The sequence below is a fragment of the Balearica regulorum genome, chromosome Z (assembly GCF_011004875.1).
Source record: "Balearica regulorum gibbericeps isolate bBalReg1 chromosome Z, bBalReg1.pri, whole genome shotgun sequence".
Classification (NCBI taxonomy): Eukaryota; Metazoa; Chordata; class Aves; order Gruiformes; family Gruidae; genus Balearica; species Balearica regulorum.
The window spans coordinates 86,781,621-86,796,818 of NC_046220.1; the positions used below are offsets into that span (position 1 = coordinate 86,781,621).

The 15,198-nt window shown below is 44.2% G+C and overlaps 1 protein-coding gene across 8 annotated transcripts in view; it reads left to right on the forward strand.

Moving 5' to 3' along the window:
• Positions 1 to 15,198, forward strand: part of WDR7 (WD repeat domain 7) — a 136,032-nt gene that overhangs the window by 51,806 nt on the left and 69,028 nt on the right. The window lies entirely within an intron of this gene.

Here is a 15,198-nt window from a genome sequence, read left to right on the forward strand (position 1 = left end):
TATGCACTTAATTGTAAGCAATCATCTTTTGATTCTTTTTTCATGCTTATTTATGCAGTGTCATAAGGAAAATATTTATATGCTCAATATCAATACCCTTGGAATTTGAATGATTACGGTATGTATTTCAGCACAATGTGCTGTAGGTTATAGAGCGTGAAAGGTATCTTTTTTTTTTTTTTGATTGAGCTTTGTATAGATTTTTGTGGAAGTCTACAAGAAAACTAGTTATTTCTGTTGACCTGGAGATGGTTAGTGTGACAGACCTAGTTCTGAGTCTGGTCTCTGAAGGTGCCCAGGACACGGTTACTGCTGGTGGAAGAGCAGGGAGCATTAATGCACGTTGGGGGTAAAAGGCTAACTGGAAATAACCAAAAGGAGGTAGGATGCTGGGAGAGTCTTTAGCAGCTGGGGAACAATGCAGGACTTGTCCAGAAACACTAATGAATAGAGGATGGACCCTTGGAAAAATATAAATGAATAAATGAATGGGCTCAGCATACGCCGAAACACAGATTTCCCCAGTACGTACATCAGATCAGGGTTTCCCTCAGGAATGTAGACCGTCTCCGTGGCTCCATGTCTCTTGGAGACCTCCTGGTTCTTTTTCTGGACGCTTTAGCAATAGCAGGTTTATAAACAGCTGTGTGCTATGTCTGTTCTTTGCACGGGAAAGAGATTGAAGATGGGCTGCTTTAATGGAGTAAGTTCCAAATTACTTGCTCTGTGCTAGCCTGAGTTTTGAGGTTTTCAGAAAGCTATTCACTATGTTGCTAGAGTCTGACGGCAGTTACAATTTTATTTACAGAGAAAGCGTTTCTCTTATTTAAAAGCGGTTGAGCTTTAAAAAAGTACCCTGAGTAGAGATGACATTTCAGTCTACAATTGAATACTATTAGTTTTGTCTTGGTAGAACACACACAAAAAAGTTTTGAGACAATTTAAACTTAAACTTATCTTCAAAATACGATGCAGCTGCTTCTATAGTGGTCCTATTAAGGCTAATATTTATTGATTGACTGCACAAAGTAATGCTGGTGTGCAATGGTCAACAGGATTTTTTTTTTTTCAGTTCAAATTGAGATTCACCAACCGCTTTCATTTATCCAAATAATTTTTTAAAAGGATGACTTTCACATCAGTCCTTTTAGAGATTAAAGCATTTTAGCTTAGCTGGCTGAAAGGCACTGAAGCCTGTTTCTGGAAAATACTTCGGTAATACACCACAGCGTCTCTTTAGCATTTAAACACACACGCAGGAGTTATTTAGAAAATTGGGTCTATCTTCAAATGCACTGAAAATACATGCAAGAATAGCCTTCCAGTGCAGTAGTAGTATGTATTGCTATCTTTAATGCCTGTAAAGGCTTTTCTGGATAACTAAAATAGAGCAAATGTTTTGCTAATTCATAAATTTTACTATTTTTTCTGTTAATACACCTGTGGACAACAGCATTTTTTTTCGTAGTTGGGCATAAAATCTACTGGCTTCAGTGGTCAAAATTTTGCAGTTTATGGTGATTTTTTCAAAATTTAATTTTTTAAAAATTTTGTAATCTATTTGTATTTTCAGTGTAATTTTAGGCTCCAAGATATCATCTAACTTTTTATTTTAGAAATGCAAATCTGTTTTTCCAGTAAGCAAGGAAGAACAAAATCCTTTAAGAACAAACCCAAAATGGCAGTGTCGTACTGTTACGTGTTTGGAAATACAGCTATTTGTCTTTAGGCTTTAACAGAAGTGCAGCAGCATCTGTAGGGGAGCAAAACCAGGGCATGGCTGAGCACGTAACAGGGATAAACGGTGAAATGTCCCGGAGGCCGTGAAAAGGCAGCGCGGTAGTGCGTCGCTGCCTCTGCCAACAGCTTCATTTACTTACAGAGAAAAAGACAGAATAGCCTAAATAGAGCGTCTTTAAAAATCCACCCAGTTTACCGTCTGGAGCGGTTTTGGAAATGAAGAACTTGAGGGAAGTAACTTTGGGTTGCAGAAGTGTTTGAGCTGTGCGATATTAGCTCAGTAACGGAAATAACAGCTTGGGGGCAATCTGGTCTGTATTGGGAGTATTGTATGGCTGTCGTAGGAGTGCCGGCTTTCGGTCGGGACCTTGTTGCTGACGGTGGCACGCACAATGAAAGGTGACTCTTGCCACGAAGAGCTCATTCCAGTGTCAGCTCTGTCGGAGACAGTACCGCCAGCCTCTTCAGCATTGCCCAGTGTGGAATTGTTCCCTGGCGATCGCTTCTTGTCACGATGACCTTACTCACGTAGTATTGACAGCGACACTTGCAGAGCACAGACCCAGCCTGGTTCTAATTAAATACTCATTTTTTGGATGTCCTTGGCATGTCGTTCTGACCTTAGCGAAGAGATTCTGTGCCCCCTGATTGGTTTGATTACAAAATCTGTTGTCTGCTACTAACCAGGAAACAGTTTATGGGTTTTCTACGCTTTGTTTTGAACAGCTATGTGAAAATACCATGTCGGGGGGTGGGAAATGGAAGGCGCAGGCTGCTGTGCCCGTCTGTGCCTGCTCCTCCTCGGAGGTAACGCGGCCCCGAGGAACAGAAACAGGGCACCCACAGCTGGCTGCAGCTGGCTTGCTTCGGAAATGGTCACACTCCTACCGGTGGCCTGACCGGGAACAAACCGAAATACTCTTATTGCACCAATTATTCTGGTTTGCTATTTCCCTAAATAAAAACAGTAACTGATACATTTTTCATTCAGTTCTACTTGAGCCGACGTAAACAGTTCTTGGTTTAGGAAACGCTGTGCCATAGCATAGTCAGCTGCAGCCTAGGGTGGTGGGGAATCGAATCGAAATGCAATTTATTCCTGAGGATCTGCCGTTCCAAAGGCTGGGAGGCAGGGCCCGAGGGCTGCTTTAGCTACAGAGGTACAAGCCTTACTGCTCGGTCCGGTCCTTCTTCCCCTGCGTGCTGCCGTGGCACGTTAGTGCAGGGAATGGGAAGAAATGCTGGTCAGCCTTTTCCTCAGCCCTTGGCGATCCCGTGCACAGAGAGAGGAGGATCTGTCTGAGAAAGTCTTGTGGCAGGGTGAGGCAGTGAGTAGATGCGTTAGAAATACTCTGTGCTTAGCTGTGTAACCGAAAGGAGTCTCGGTCAAGGAGACTCGTAGGTCCAACACGCGCATTCTGTCAGAAATAACGGTGTCTGTACGGGAGAGTTACAGTAGTGCACATACAAAGGTTTGGACAGAAAATAAAATCTAGGAATGCTACTGATAAATGTTCGGGAACTTGAAAATTTATTCTTTTGAATCTCTTCTGTCAGTATTGACAAATCTATTTTTGTGCATAACGAGTAGTGGGTTTGAAGCAGTAGGTATCCTTTAACTGGCAAAGTCAGAAGCAAGAAATATTGCCAGGTTAACCCTTACTCTAAAGGTAAGAATAGCTCTGTAATTAGTGACGATATTTGTCCGTGCTAAAGCTTCAACCGTGTAGGGGCAGGGGTTGTGTTTCTTGTGATTCCTCTGTCGAAGCACAGCGGTACATGGATGCGTTTGCAGACGTTTTAACTTCCAGCATTTTCTTACATCGTGAGCGCTTCTTATTTTACCCATGCTGTCTAGACTTTCTGATTTTGGTACCATCTATCTACTTGAAGTAGTTTTAAATTACTTCCTAGGTGTTGTATTGTTTTTCTCTGTGTGTTACTACAATTTTTTACTCAAAGGCTTACACTGTAACACAAGAAAATATTTCAACAAACTGCAAACTGAAAGTTAGGGACAGTCATCTCTTAAAAAATCACCACAGTATGTGACTTTTTGCTAAATTTTTTATAATGCACTGAGCTTCTGGACTACTTTGGTAGTTTCATTCTCTTCCTTACTGCTGGAGCTGGACTTCTTTGAAGCGGGGAGCGACAGGTGCCGTTGCCCATTGCGTCCCTGCGTTACAGCCAGACTTCCACGGAAAATTTGGGGTGGAGTGGAGGTGCACAACAAATGCAACCATCTGCCATCCCCAGCGAACAAGGCAGTGGCCCACTGTTCCGCACAATGAGGGTGCCAAAGGAGTCAGTCTCGGGGCAAAGTTCCTGCTGGGCTTCTTTTAAGTAGGTTAGACTGAACCTGAGCACCTTCCACAAACCCTGTCACATTCATTTTTGTATCTGCAGAGCCCACCATCGAGAGATCAAAGCAGCTTTTAATTTGTATTTAATCACTTATTGGAAAACCATCTACCATATCATGCCCTGACTATTGTGTAAAACACCAGAAAAGTGAGGTTTTACCATCTAAAGCAAACTTCATCCCTTTCAGATGCTAATGAAGGAACTAGATAAAACACATACTGACTCATCTCTGTCACTTGGTCTTTTCTGTTACAATTAAAAATAGCATGTGAGTTCACAGACACAGGCTATTTAACATGTAAAAGTTAATTTTAATGGAGTTTTCGTGTGTGCTAACAGGAATTCTGAAGTACCTTGAGAAATGTGTCTAATAGATAATCATATACCAAGCTAATTGAGAATCTAGGTTCCTACAGTTTGTAATGAGCTGTCTACAAGGAAGCATGAAATGCTGGGTAAAATTCTGTCCCTTTTTTTTTCTATAAGGGAACATAATTCATGTGAAAAGACGGGGATTTTCAACAAAGCTGCGTGTATTTGTAAAGATACGGGCGTCTGCCAGTCAGGCAGATGTCGCCCAGCAAACGCCATTAAGAGCCCTGCTCTCTGCGAGGGGTTATGGGCTTGACATCTGCCTGAATGGCATCTGTCGGCGTCGGGAGAGTGCGACGTGGTCGTTAAGGAGGTACTAATTCAAGAAAACCGGTTTGTTTGGGGGCTGGCGAGGTGGTTTCTAATTACTGGAGGAGCGCAGAGCAGTTGTGGAGTCGCGAGCTCTGGGCTGTGCCGGGCACTGCCGGACCCAGCGGGCTCAGGTGCGAACCGGGCCAGCTTGTGCTCGGTTCTAGCGTTGGCGTTCATTTAGAGATAGCTGACGCTTGTCAAATGACTGTAGATTTTAAAATAAATAAATAGAAGTTCCCCGTCTGCTGCAGGTTGTCTGGAGTTGAGGACTATAGCTAGAGGTAATACCGATATATTTACACTGTGAGTTAGAGGCCACAACTTATATCACGGCAGCCTGTAACTTCTCAAATGTTAAAATAGTCACCTCACCAACCACGTATTTCAGTGAAACCAGTGTGTTATGTGCCAGCCATATTGGCAGACAGTGCTGTTTGGAATAAAGACTGATTTTTTTTTTTTAAAAAAAAAATTTATTTAGTGTAGCACAAGAAGCAGCCTTTAACATGCATTCATCTATAAATGCTTACTTTTGTATTTGAAAAGATAACTCTTTTCATTTAGTTTTGTGTACTTTCTGGTACCTATACTTATTTGATGATATATAGCTAAGCTTCGCATGGTGTATCTGGGTAGTACCAGTCCCCACACCGTTGTATTTTGTGTGTGAGTGGGAAGTCTGCATCATCGTGTGTGTCAGTACTTTGTGAAAATCGACCTGGGACTCTTGTCTGAAGTTCTTTTGTTTTGGTGGCAGATGTCTTCTTCCAGCGCGGAGCAGTTTCCCTTTGTGCCACAGTTACCCCGAAAAATTGTATTAACTTGGGAAAAGTTAGTTCTCTTTGTCTTAGAAAGACATTTGTACCTTAATTGTGCTGTTCTGGCTGCTCGTCTCTTCTCAACGACGTTAGGCAGAAATGCTTCAGCAAGGTGTTTTCTTTAACTCAAAGTCTTTTGAACAATTATTATAGTCAAAAGAAGATTATGTAGAAGAATCTCTTCAGGTGTAGAAGTGGAGCTTTAAAGAGGCATAGGTTATAAAAGTAATGTATTAAAATGCTTTTTTTTTTTTTTTTTTAGTATTCTTGAGAGTCCTCATATTTTGTTGGGTTTTTTATTCTGTTAGGTTGCGGGTTTGGTTAGCATTGCAACCAAAAACTTCAGAAGTCTCATACTTTGGGGTTTTTTTGGGTTGTAATGATAGTGTGACAGCGTTAAAGTGTGTGGCAGGAATACGCTTATGTCTGTAGGGTGTTTCCTCTGACGGTTGAGGCACGTGAGCGTCTAAACCGTTTCTGTTTTCTGTCATTGCTGGGCAACGCGTTTGGGACGCAGCAAGGCCACCAGCTTGGGTACCGTTCTTAGCCAGCTTCTTTACAGCAGTTTGAAAAGAAGGCGGCTATATTGTCATGTTTTTCTTCTAAGTGTCTTGGGATAAGTTAGCTTTAATCATGGCCCGAATGCTCTAGGAAGCGGTTCCGCTGTGGGGGTGCATGGTATCCAGGGCTTCCAGCAGTATTTTCTTGCATCGATGAAGCATTTGCCTGTGGAAGACGGTTCTGACAAATGTCACCATATGAACTACTGGAGTCTAGAAATTTCCATGTGGAAATTACTTTCCCAGAAGCTTGTGCTGGCTTTTATTACATAAACCATTCACTTGATGACCAATATATTGTTAAATATAATGTAGAACTTCTTTAAGGTTTCCCTTAGTCTTGGAAGCAACTGCTGAAATCTGGGGAGGTGTTTTTTTTGTTTGTTTTAAGTTTACTGGACATCTGTAGTTTGAGATCACCGTCTTCTGTTCTGTGCACCAAGTGCACTGTTTTTCATCTGTAATCCAGTAAGTTCACTGCAGAATATGAATTTACCTCATCAACAGCAGTAATAATTCTGAAATTGCTGTGCTTATTACCTAGATATCTAAATGCTCTTGCCCTGAGGTTATACTAATTCCTGAGGCAATGAAGTAGTGATGTAAAGCAAAGACCTGAAACCTCTGCGCTTTTTTAATTTACGTTTTTGGACTCGCTGGTGAAAAATGACATAGATGTTAAATAAGGTTTAAAATGTCAAGCCACAGTTTCGTTTATAATTACATATAGCTCATTAAAAGAACCAAATATAGGCAGAGTTTACTGTGTGGGTGCAGAACAGCTCTCTCAACTCCCTGGCGCCTTAGGGTCTGCTTTGAGTCGCGTAGGAAGAGAGAAGGTCTGCGTGGATCCGGCGGTCTCCTCGCCCCTGCGACCGTAAGCCTCTCGTGTTGTCAGACCGCTTTCTGTAACCCCAGCGGTATGTAGACTGCGTTTCTTGGGGTGATCCTTTCAGAGGGTCCCCACCGTTCTATTGATACGTTTTAAAAATGGTATTTCCTTAGTTTGTGTTGCAGTTTTTGTAGGCAGAGTGATGAAAACCTATTCCTGTGGGTGTTGTCTAATGTCATTTTATTCTAAACAACAGTGTATTTCATGAAATCAGAGGTCTGGTATGAAATTTGTAGTGGTTTTTTGTAACACATCTTAATAGGAGCTGATTTTATAGCGTTTTATAGCATTTTTCTATACTTTCTTCTAGATAGGTTTTCAGGCTAGCAGGCTCAAAACATGAGTTATCTACATAGTATATGAAAAACTTGATGGAAGTTTAAAAAAAAAAAAAAACAAACAATACCTTATTGGATTGGAAATTAATTGTTTTCACAATTCAGCTGTAGTTTGGACAGCTGTAACTATCCAAAAATAAAATACAATGCAAACATATCGAACTTACAAAAGATTATAATTTCAATCATACTTTTTACGTGCAAACATTTTAATTTTACCTACTTACACAAGAGGGAAGACGATTAAAGTTCATACATTTCATTCTTTTACCAGTCTTTGCACTTTGATAAATAAATAGATCATCTAAGATTCAATAGGCCAATTGCAGCATATAATAGCTATTCAGAGGCAATTAAACTGCCTTTTTTCATGCTGGCATGTGAGCGTGCCCTTTCACAACCTTCAACTTGATTTGTGGTGATTCAAAATTAACTTAAAAGTCTTGTTTGCTGACAGCTTAAAGCTTAATTGACTGAAAGCCAAATAGAGTGTGTTCTGTATTCAGCGCTTGAGCCCTCGATAAAGCCGTGTGTAAATCGCGTCGGCCGAAAGGCATCGCCGGGTCCCTCTCTGCCAGTACCGGCCCCGGGAACCCCGCTCCGTGGGGTCGTGGATCCCACCGCCCGGCCCCGGGAACCCCGCTCCGTGGGGTCGTGCATCCCACCGCCCGGCCCCGGGAACCCTGCTCCGTGGGGTCGTGCATCCCACCGCCCGGCCCCGGGAACCCTGCTCCGTGGGGTCGTGCATCCCACCGCCCGGCCCCGGGAACCCTGCTCTGTGGGGTCGTGCATCCCACCGCCCGGCCCCGGGAACCCTGCTCCGTGGGGTCGTGCATCCCACCGCCCGGCCCCGGGAACCCCGCTCCGTGGGGTCGTGCATCCCACCGCCCGGCCCCGGGAACCCCGCTCCGTGGGGTCGTGCATCCCACCGCCCGGCCCCGGGAACCCCGCTCCGTGGGGTCGTGCATCCCACCGCCCGGCCCCGGGCTGGGCACCCTGCTCCGTGGGGTCGTGCATCCCACCGCCCGGCCCCGGGCTGGGCACCCTGCTCCGTGGGGTCGGGCTGCTCCGTGGGGTCGTGCATCCCACCGCCCGGCCCCGGGGCTCCCCAGCCGTGGCAGAGGGCTTTTGGCTTCTGCAGGGCCGGTGCGGTTCTGGTGTTGCCCTGCGGCTCCTTCCCTCCCTGCCGCTGCCACCTCTTGCTCCCGTGCAAACCCACACCTGCCTTTCAGAGGGATGCTGCTTCTTCTGGTTTCTAGCTGTATTAGGTGAGGGTCAATCAGAAAATGAGAATTGCGTCTTGTTGGTTTTGCTGTTTGAGGAAAATGATCCCGCTGAAAGGTAAAGTCTACTGTAGTTTGAATAAAATTTTTCTGACTGGTAAGGAATATTGGTTCAAAGACCCTCTATATTGCTAACGAAGCTACCAATCAATATTAAAACACGTGTTTCCCAGCATTAGTGGAATTCCTTGCCCCCCGTGGGTGCAGGGGGAGATGTGAATGTGCCTGGGTACCTGTGCTGTGGGGCCAGGACGTACCCGGAGCGCGAGGCTGTGCGGGAAGGCTCCGGATCAGCGCTGAAAAGCACGTCCCGAGGCGTGCGTTTGGCGGGGGGGAGTTCCTGATGAAACGTAACCCTCACCTTCATCTAAAACCTCTTTGGTACACTGCTGAAAGCTTTCCTTTTCCCCTGAACGTTTCTGCGTAGAGAAACGTGTGCTGTGCTGGGGTGCCGCTCGACGTGGCACGGCGCTCTGCCGTCCCAGTTCCCCCAGTGCAGCGCCGGTGCCTTTGCAGCTGGGAGCTCCCCGCGCCCCTCCAGTGACGGTGATACGAGGCATCGTAGGGGGTGCCTGCAAATAAATACTTGACGGTGGGGTTTTTGTGTTACAGGATCTTCTTAAGGATGTATTAAATCACTTCAAATGAAATAATGTTTTTAAGCAGTGGGAATGTATTTTAATGTGTCAAAATCAGAAAGGCCTTAAAAGCAAAATATCTTAAATTCAGACGTGATAGGATAGATATGCCACAAAAAATATAGTGGCACCTCACCTGCGTTCTGTTCACGTGCAAGTTGAATTTTAATATGGAAAATTTAAAGAACATGGGTTCTGATCTTGCTGTATTTCTTATTGATTTCTTGGCAAATCATAGCTATCTAATTTCTTCTGCCTTCCTATTGATTTCCAATAGGAACAACATCTTTCATAAAGCATCAAAAAAACTTGCCATTCGGTTTCAAAATGACTGTAATGTAAAATAGTTTTAGTCTTACGTTCCTTTCAATAAAATAATAATCGTACTTGAGAATGTGACGTCCAGATTTGTATCAGTTTTATTGAAGTCTTACCTATGTCTAGAGAGATCTGGAACTCAACAATAAATTTCTTTAATTGTCGCTTATTAAATGCTGTTAAAAAAAATTTATGTTTACATATATCTGGCTTTAGTTACATGCAAACTATTTACTTCTAATATAGATGTTAATAATACAATCTTTTACTATCCTGTAGTATTTGGTTTCCCCAATGGAATTACAAATTGTGTGTAATTTAATGGTAGAGTTATTTAAACACTTGGAGTTGTCCTACGTTTAGGAAGCTGTACGACAGACATGGTTCCAATTTTCATAAGGCTTTCATGTGCTTTTCTACCTAGTGCACATTTTTACAGCCACCGGTCTAATCTGTTGCAGTTTACTGGAATTTTCTCTTCTGCTGTGCCGTTGCTTTTATGATGGACTGTTTCACTGCTGCAGCAGCTCTGGGAACACAAAATGGGTGAGGATGCTGCTTGCTCGCAGAGCTGAGAGCAGGGAAATACTCCGACACAAAATGGATTCTCTGCTGATCAGATGGGAAAATATCAGGCAGGGTTTATTCAGCGTGACTTGCTGCTTGTAAGTCGCTGCCTTAATGCAGCAAAGCTTCCCTTAGTTGAAGTGACATTAAAGTGATTATCATCAAAATTTTGAAAAGGTATGATGAACATTTAAAGCGCTTTTATTTATGACTCATTTGTGTAGACAGTAATGAAGAGACACACAGATTTCTGGCAATTACAGCACAAAACTGCATCTAAAAATTGAAAGGGCAAGGTTAGGGGGCAATTAATACCTACATTACTGATTTCTGTGGGTTTTGGATGTGGTATGAACCAATCACATGTCACTGTGGTAAAATTTATTCTCAAGTTATTAAATACTTTGGGCTACATCGCTTTCAACAGAATTAAATTAGTTTATGATGATTGCTTAGTGGAGCTGCTTGGTGAAAACCCACGCATGCTGAAGGGAACAGCTACTTTGCTCGCTCGCTTTTGGAAAGCGAATAGGGATTTTCAGCACAGAATTCACAAAGCATTGGTGAAAAAAGGACCGTTTATTGCTAAGAGAAAGCAGGTAAACCTCTCTGCCTGCGTGTTCCAAACCCAAACGTATCGTTGCTTTACGTGCTTCAGGTATTCAGTGACTGTTAAACGTTCGGGGGTGCGTTGGCACCTCGCAGTCAGTGACTGCCACAGCAGCGTTGGGACCTGCAGCCGGAGATGATGTCAGGTCGCTGGTGTGTCACAGCCTCGTTACTATGCCGTCATTGGCACCCAACTCGGTGGTTCCTGCCGCAGAAGAAGTTGCGGTGAGGCCAGATGAGAGTCTGTAACTGTATGAGAGTAATTAATAGGCGTCATCTGTCGCTAGCGTTAATCTGAAGGCGTGAAGCAGCCTGGGATTTAGGCAATGCTGGGTGGCTTTTCCAAGGTACGGAATGTTTCTGGTAAACCCCGAGGGTGTGAGTAAACTCAGAGAGCCGTACTACGCGTTTGGTTGCCAGACGGACCCAAGGAATTTAAACACGTGCCCGTTTGTCAAACGGTTAGGGCACGCTCAGTGCACGAAATAGGCTCGGGAGGTGCGAGCGCAGTTTGCAGCGGCCAGCTGTTTCCAGATGTGCTGGCCCAAGGCAGCGCTGACAGGCACAGGGGCTGCGCTGTGCCTAGTGGGCACCAGCGGGTTCAGGCCTTGAGCGCTTTGGGAAGAATGATTAAATAATGACGGATCTCTGGACCGAAAGGCACTTAGCACTCGGCGTGTACTGCAAAGCCTATTTCTCAGGGCTTCCGACAGGTTTATTTGGGCTCACCTTGAGTAGAGCAGCGCTGTATTGATTTCATTGGTGTGGATTTAAACACACTATTGGCTTAAAATAGCACCACCTATGCAGAAGAAAATCAGCGTCTTAACCCTTAAGGCTGCCAGTAGCTGCTAGGCGGTGCTTGGATGGGAGGCTGACAGATTCCAGACAGGTTTCCTTGTCCTGGAAACTACCATTTTTAATTACCAAGCACATTGCCATCTCTCAACAGCGCAGGTTTCGCAGCGTGCCGCGTGGGAAGCTGTGGGGATTTACACGCGGGCTCTGAGCTCCCCGGGTGTCTGACCTGAGGTCCTTGCGGGGGGCCAACCTTTGATTTGAGATGGGGTCTTAAATGAAGGGTTTAACAAACAAACTTTTTTCGTTGTTCCAATTTTTGTAAATCTTTAGGTGGCTGCAACAGTGCCTTCTAAAAATAATATTCTATACTCGTCTAATAAATATTATTATTCACCATGAGAGGTTTTGCAATTCTGCTCTCTTTCGAAGTTGCTGCAGCTGGCCGCTCGCATAACACCGTATTACTGGCATCACCCAGGGAACGTAGTATCAAAAAACAAACCAGAAAATGTTCTGCCTTTAATAATACAAAGGTATGTCACTTACTGATAGTTAGTTATTACACTTGTCTGTTGTAAGATGTCCTGTGAAATAGCAGGAAAATAAGGGTTTGCAGTAGTAACGAAGCTCCCTTATTTCAAATCCTTTGCTGCAGACAGAAAAAGAAAATAGCAAGACGGGCATTATCGAATAAATCAGCTCAGCATGCCGATAGGGAGGAGACCTTTGGGGGAGGAGAAGCCAAACAAAGCTTCCCAAAACAGCTTTTGGTTTTATTGCAGGGCAGTTCTTTTGCTCATCCTTACCTAAATTTAGTTTCAAGTGGTGTTCTCAAGTCCTCTTTCACTGTGTAAACACATACATAGCTCTCTTTAAACATGTACCTTATCAGTGAGAATAATAGAAACGTGCAGCAACTTTTCATAAAAGGTAATTGCTTTTTTTCTTACGTAGCTCCCTTCCCTGTCTAACAGGTTTTTAGCAGATATCTTTATAAATACAGCAGGAGATTTAATTTAATTTAAAAATACTTGTTATGACACTAAAATGCCTGTACTTCTCTTCTTGAGTAAATTTTCTTCCACCGGTGTGTATTTCAGCTATACATGGATAATGCTGCAGTGTACTTTGGTTTTAATCTTTTATAGTTCTCGTCTCAATTACAGGAATAGTAAAAAGATTGATTTTGAAATGTCTTATGTCTTAATACGCAAGCTGCTGTTTGAAATTTAGGTTTGATTCTCCTATTGCTTCCTGGACCAGCCCAATTTGAAGTGCTATGAAAACAGCAAAAACAAGAAGGGTAAAAAATGCTTAATAACCATAGAAGATAAATATTAGGTTTCAGAGTTAGCAATCTCTTTAACCACTGTGTTGTGCTCAACCACCACATCTCGGCTCTCACGGTTGCAGTCAGGTTGGAAATTTTTTATTTTTATTTTTTAATGTGGGATGGGAAAAAAATTAGTTTCACAAAATAGGAGAGCTTTCAGTCTGTGTTCCTGTAAATCTGATAAATATATTGAAGACGCTGGAATCGCTCTGGTTTACAAGAGGTAAGGGTCACAACTTCAGGAATCTATTGATGAGCAAAAGACTGAAAATAGAACTAAGTTGCTCCAAAGGAAAAAAGCTTTATATCTTTGGCTTTCTGGTAAGCGATGGGAGAACGAATGTGTAAGTTAAATCATGACAAAGGGAGCTTTACACACGGTGGTGTGCTTCACCCGGCTGTAGGGCCTTTCACAACTCATCTATACGCTCTTTTATCAGAAGAGGTCGGTCTTTCCGTGGTATTTAGCCCTGTCTTTTGTACAACATCTAGTGACTGAGGAAATAAGGCAATAGATTGTGAGAATGAGCGTCCTGGAGACGGGCTGGCAGGGGACAGCGTCCCGACCCGCCCGTGGGCCCTTGCGGTGCCGGGCGGGAGCTCTGGCTCCCCGGAGAGCTGCGTGCGGTGGGAGGGAGCCAGAGAAAGGTAGCCTTAGGCACGGCTTTGCTTTCCCTTCTCTTGCACCAAATTGTCTCCTGTGTCTTGCACCTACGCTCCGATAGTAACAACAAATAACAGTTAAGAAAATGTAACTCGAACTACCAGAAGCATATCTAGCACAGACCACTTGCATGCGAAAGACCCGCATCCAACATCCATGCTGTTTGGGGTCTGGGGGGTGCGGTGGGTTTGTTGTTTGGGTTTTGTTGCTCTTTTTGCTGTGATGGGAAGGTGCTTAATTTTCTTAAAACCCAAGGTGCTTATTCCAAGGTAAGCCCAACCTACAGATGAGAAGACGCTGCATGGAGTCACTTACTGCTTGTTAGTAACGTGTTGCAAGCTGTGCAGAAGTGGCTCGGGCGCCTGTCCTGCTGCGGAGCATCCCTCGCCCCTGGCCGGCCGGTGCCCCGAGGAGCCTGCTGCGCTGTGCCGGCAGAGGGAGCTGTGCCTGCAGGAATGCCTGGGCCTCCCCTCCTCTGCATCGGCGCGGGGTAGCGATGAGCAGCCACCGTTCTCCGAAGGTTAGATAAAACGGATTGTTTCCCGTCTTCCTGCGTTTTCCTCGTGGTCGCTTTCTCTTATTTCCTCATGATGTTCTTCTGGATTGATTGATGGTGAACTCTCTGGCTTGGAGGTGCTGAAATTACTGGGATTATTCTTCTGGATGTAATCTTAAACACTAGAAATGTAGGCAAACCCATAGCATGGCTCTGACTGGTTTAAGAATCCTGAACAATTAAACAATCGATGTCTCTCACAGGCATGTTTAGTATATAGTTGTCTTAAAGTTTTTTGGTATTTCCTGTTTAGGTCACAAGCAGGGCGTGATGTACGTTTATTTGCTGTAAGAAAAGAGTACAATTGAGATGAAGAAATATTTTACATTATTGAGAGCCAAGATGAATGTAAGCAAAATTGCATTTCCCCCCGTAGCTCTGGTGTGTTCTTCTGTAATTTCCCATCTAGTTCCGAGAAACGATCTCAGTGGCAATTGTGAACGGTTGGAGTGGCTGTTGCCAGTGTCTGTCTCTGCCACGTTTTGCTGTGTGTTCCCTGGCGTCTGACGGAAGCGCTGCGAGGATTCTCTGAATTTACCCAACTATATATTTTTCAGACCTGAAGGAGACAGAAGAAGGACGGATGCACATCCTTATCCCGACCTGCCCAGTTACAAACCTCCCCTTCACAAATAAACAGAAAACTTGCCAAAAGAAATGCAGAGAGAGAGGGACGTGGCAGGCCGGAGGGAGAAGTGATGGTGCTTTTCGTGGAGTTCAGTTTACGAGCTTTCACCTACAGGCAGAGACGTCTGACCGTGTTCGTTGGCGCTGGGAAATAGGGGCTGCCGCACAAACCGAGAGGCCTTCGGTTGCCCGTTTGCTTTGTGCTCTTAAACACCGGGTTGGGATGCAAGGCCCGAGTTCTCGCCCACGTTTGGTTCAAAGTACATTTGTGATCTTGAGCAAATTATTCATTTCAAATGTATTGCCTATTTTCAAAATACTCTGTTCGGAAGGCCTAGAAGCCCGCAGGCCCTTGCTGTGGCGTACCTGGGTTGTATTCGAGCTCAGGTGAGGATTCTCTCGG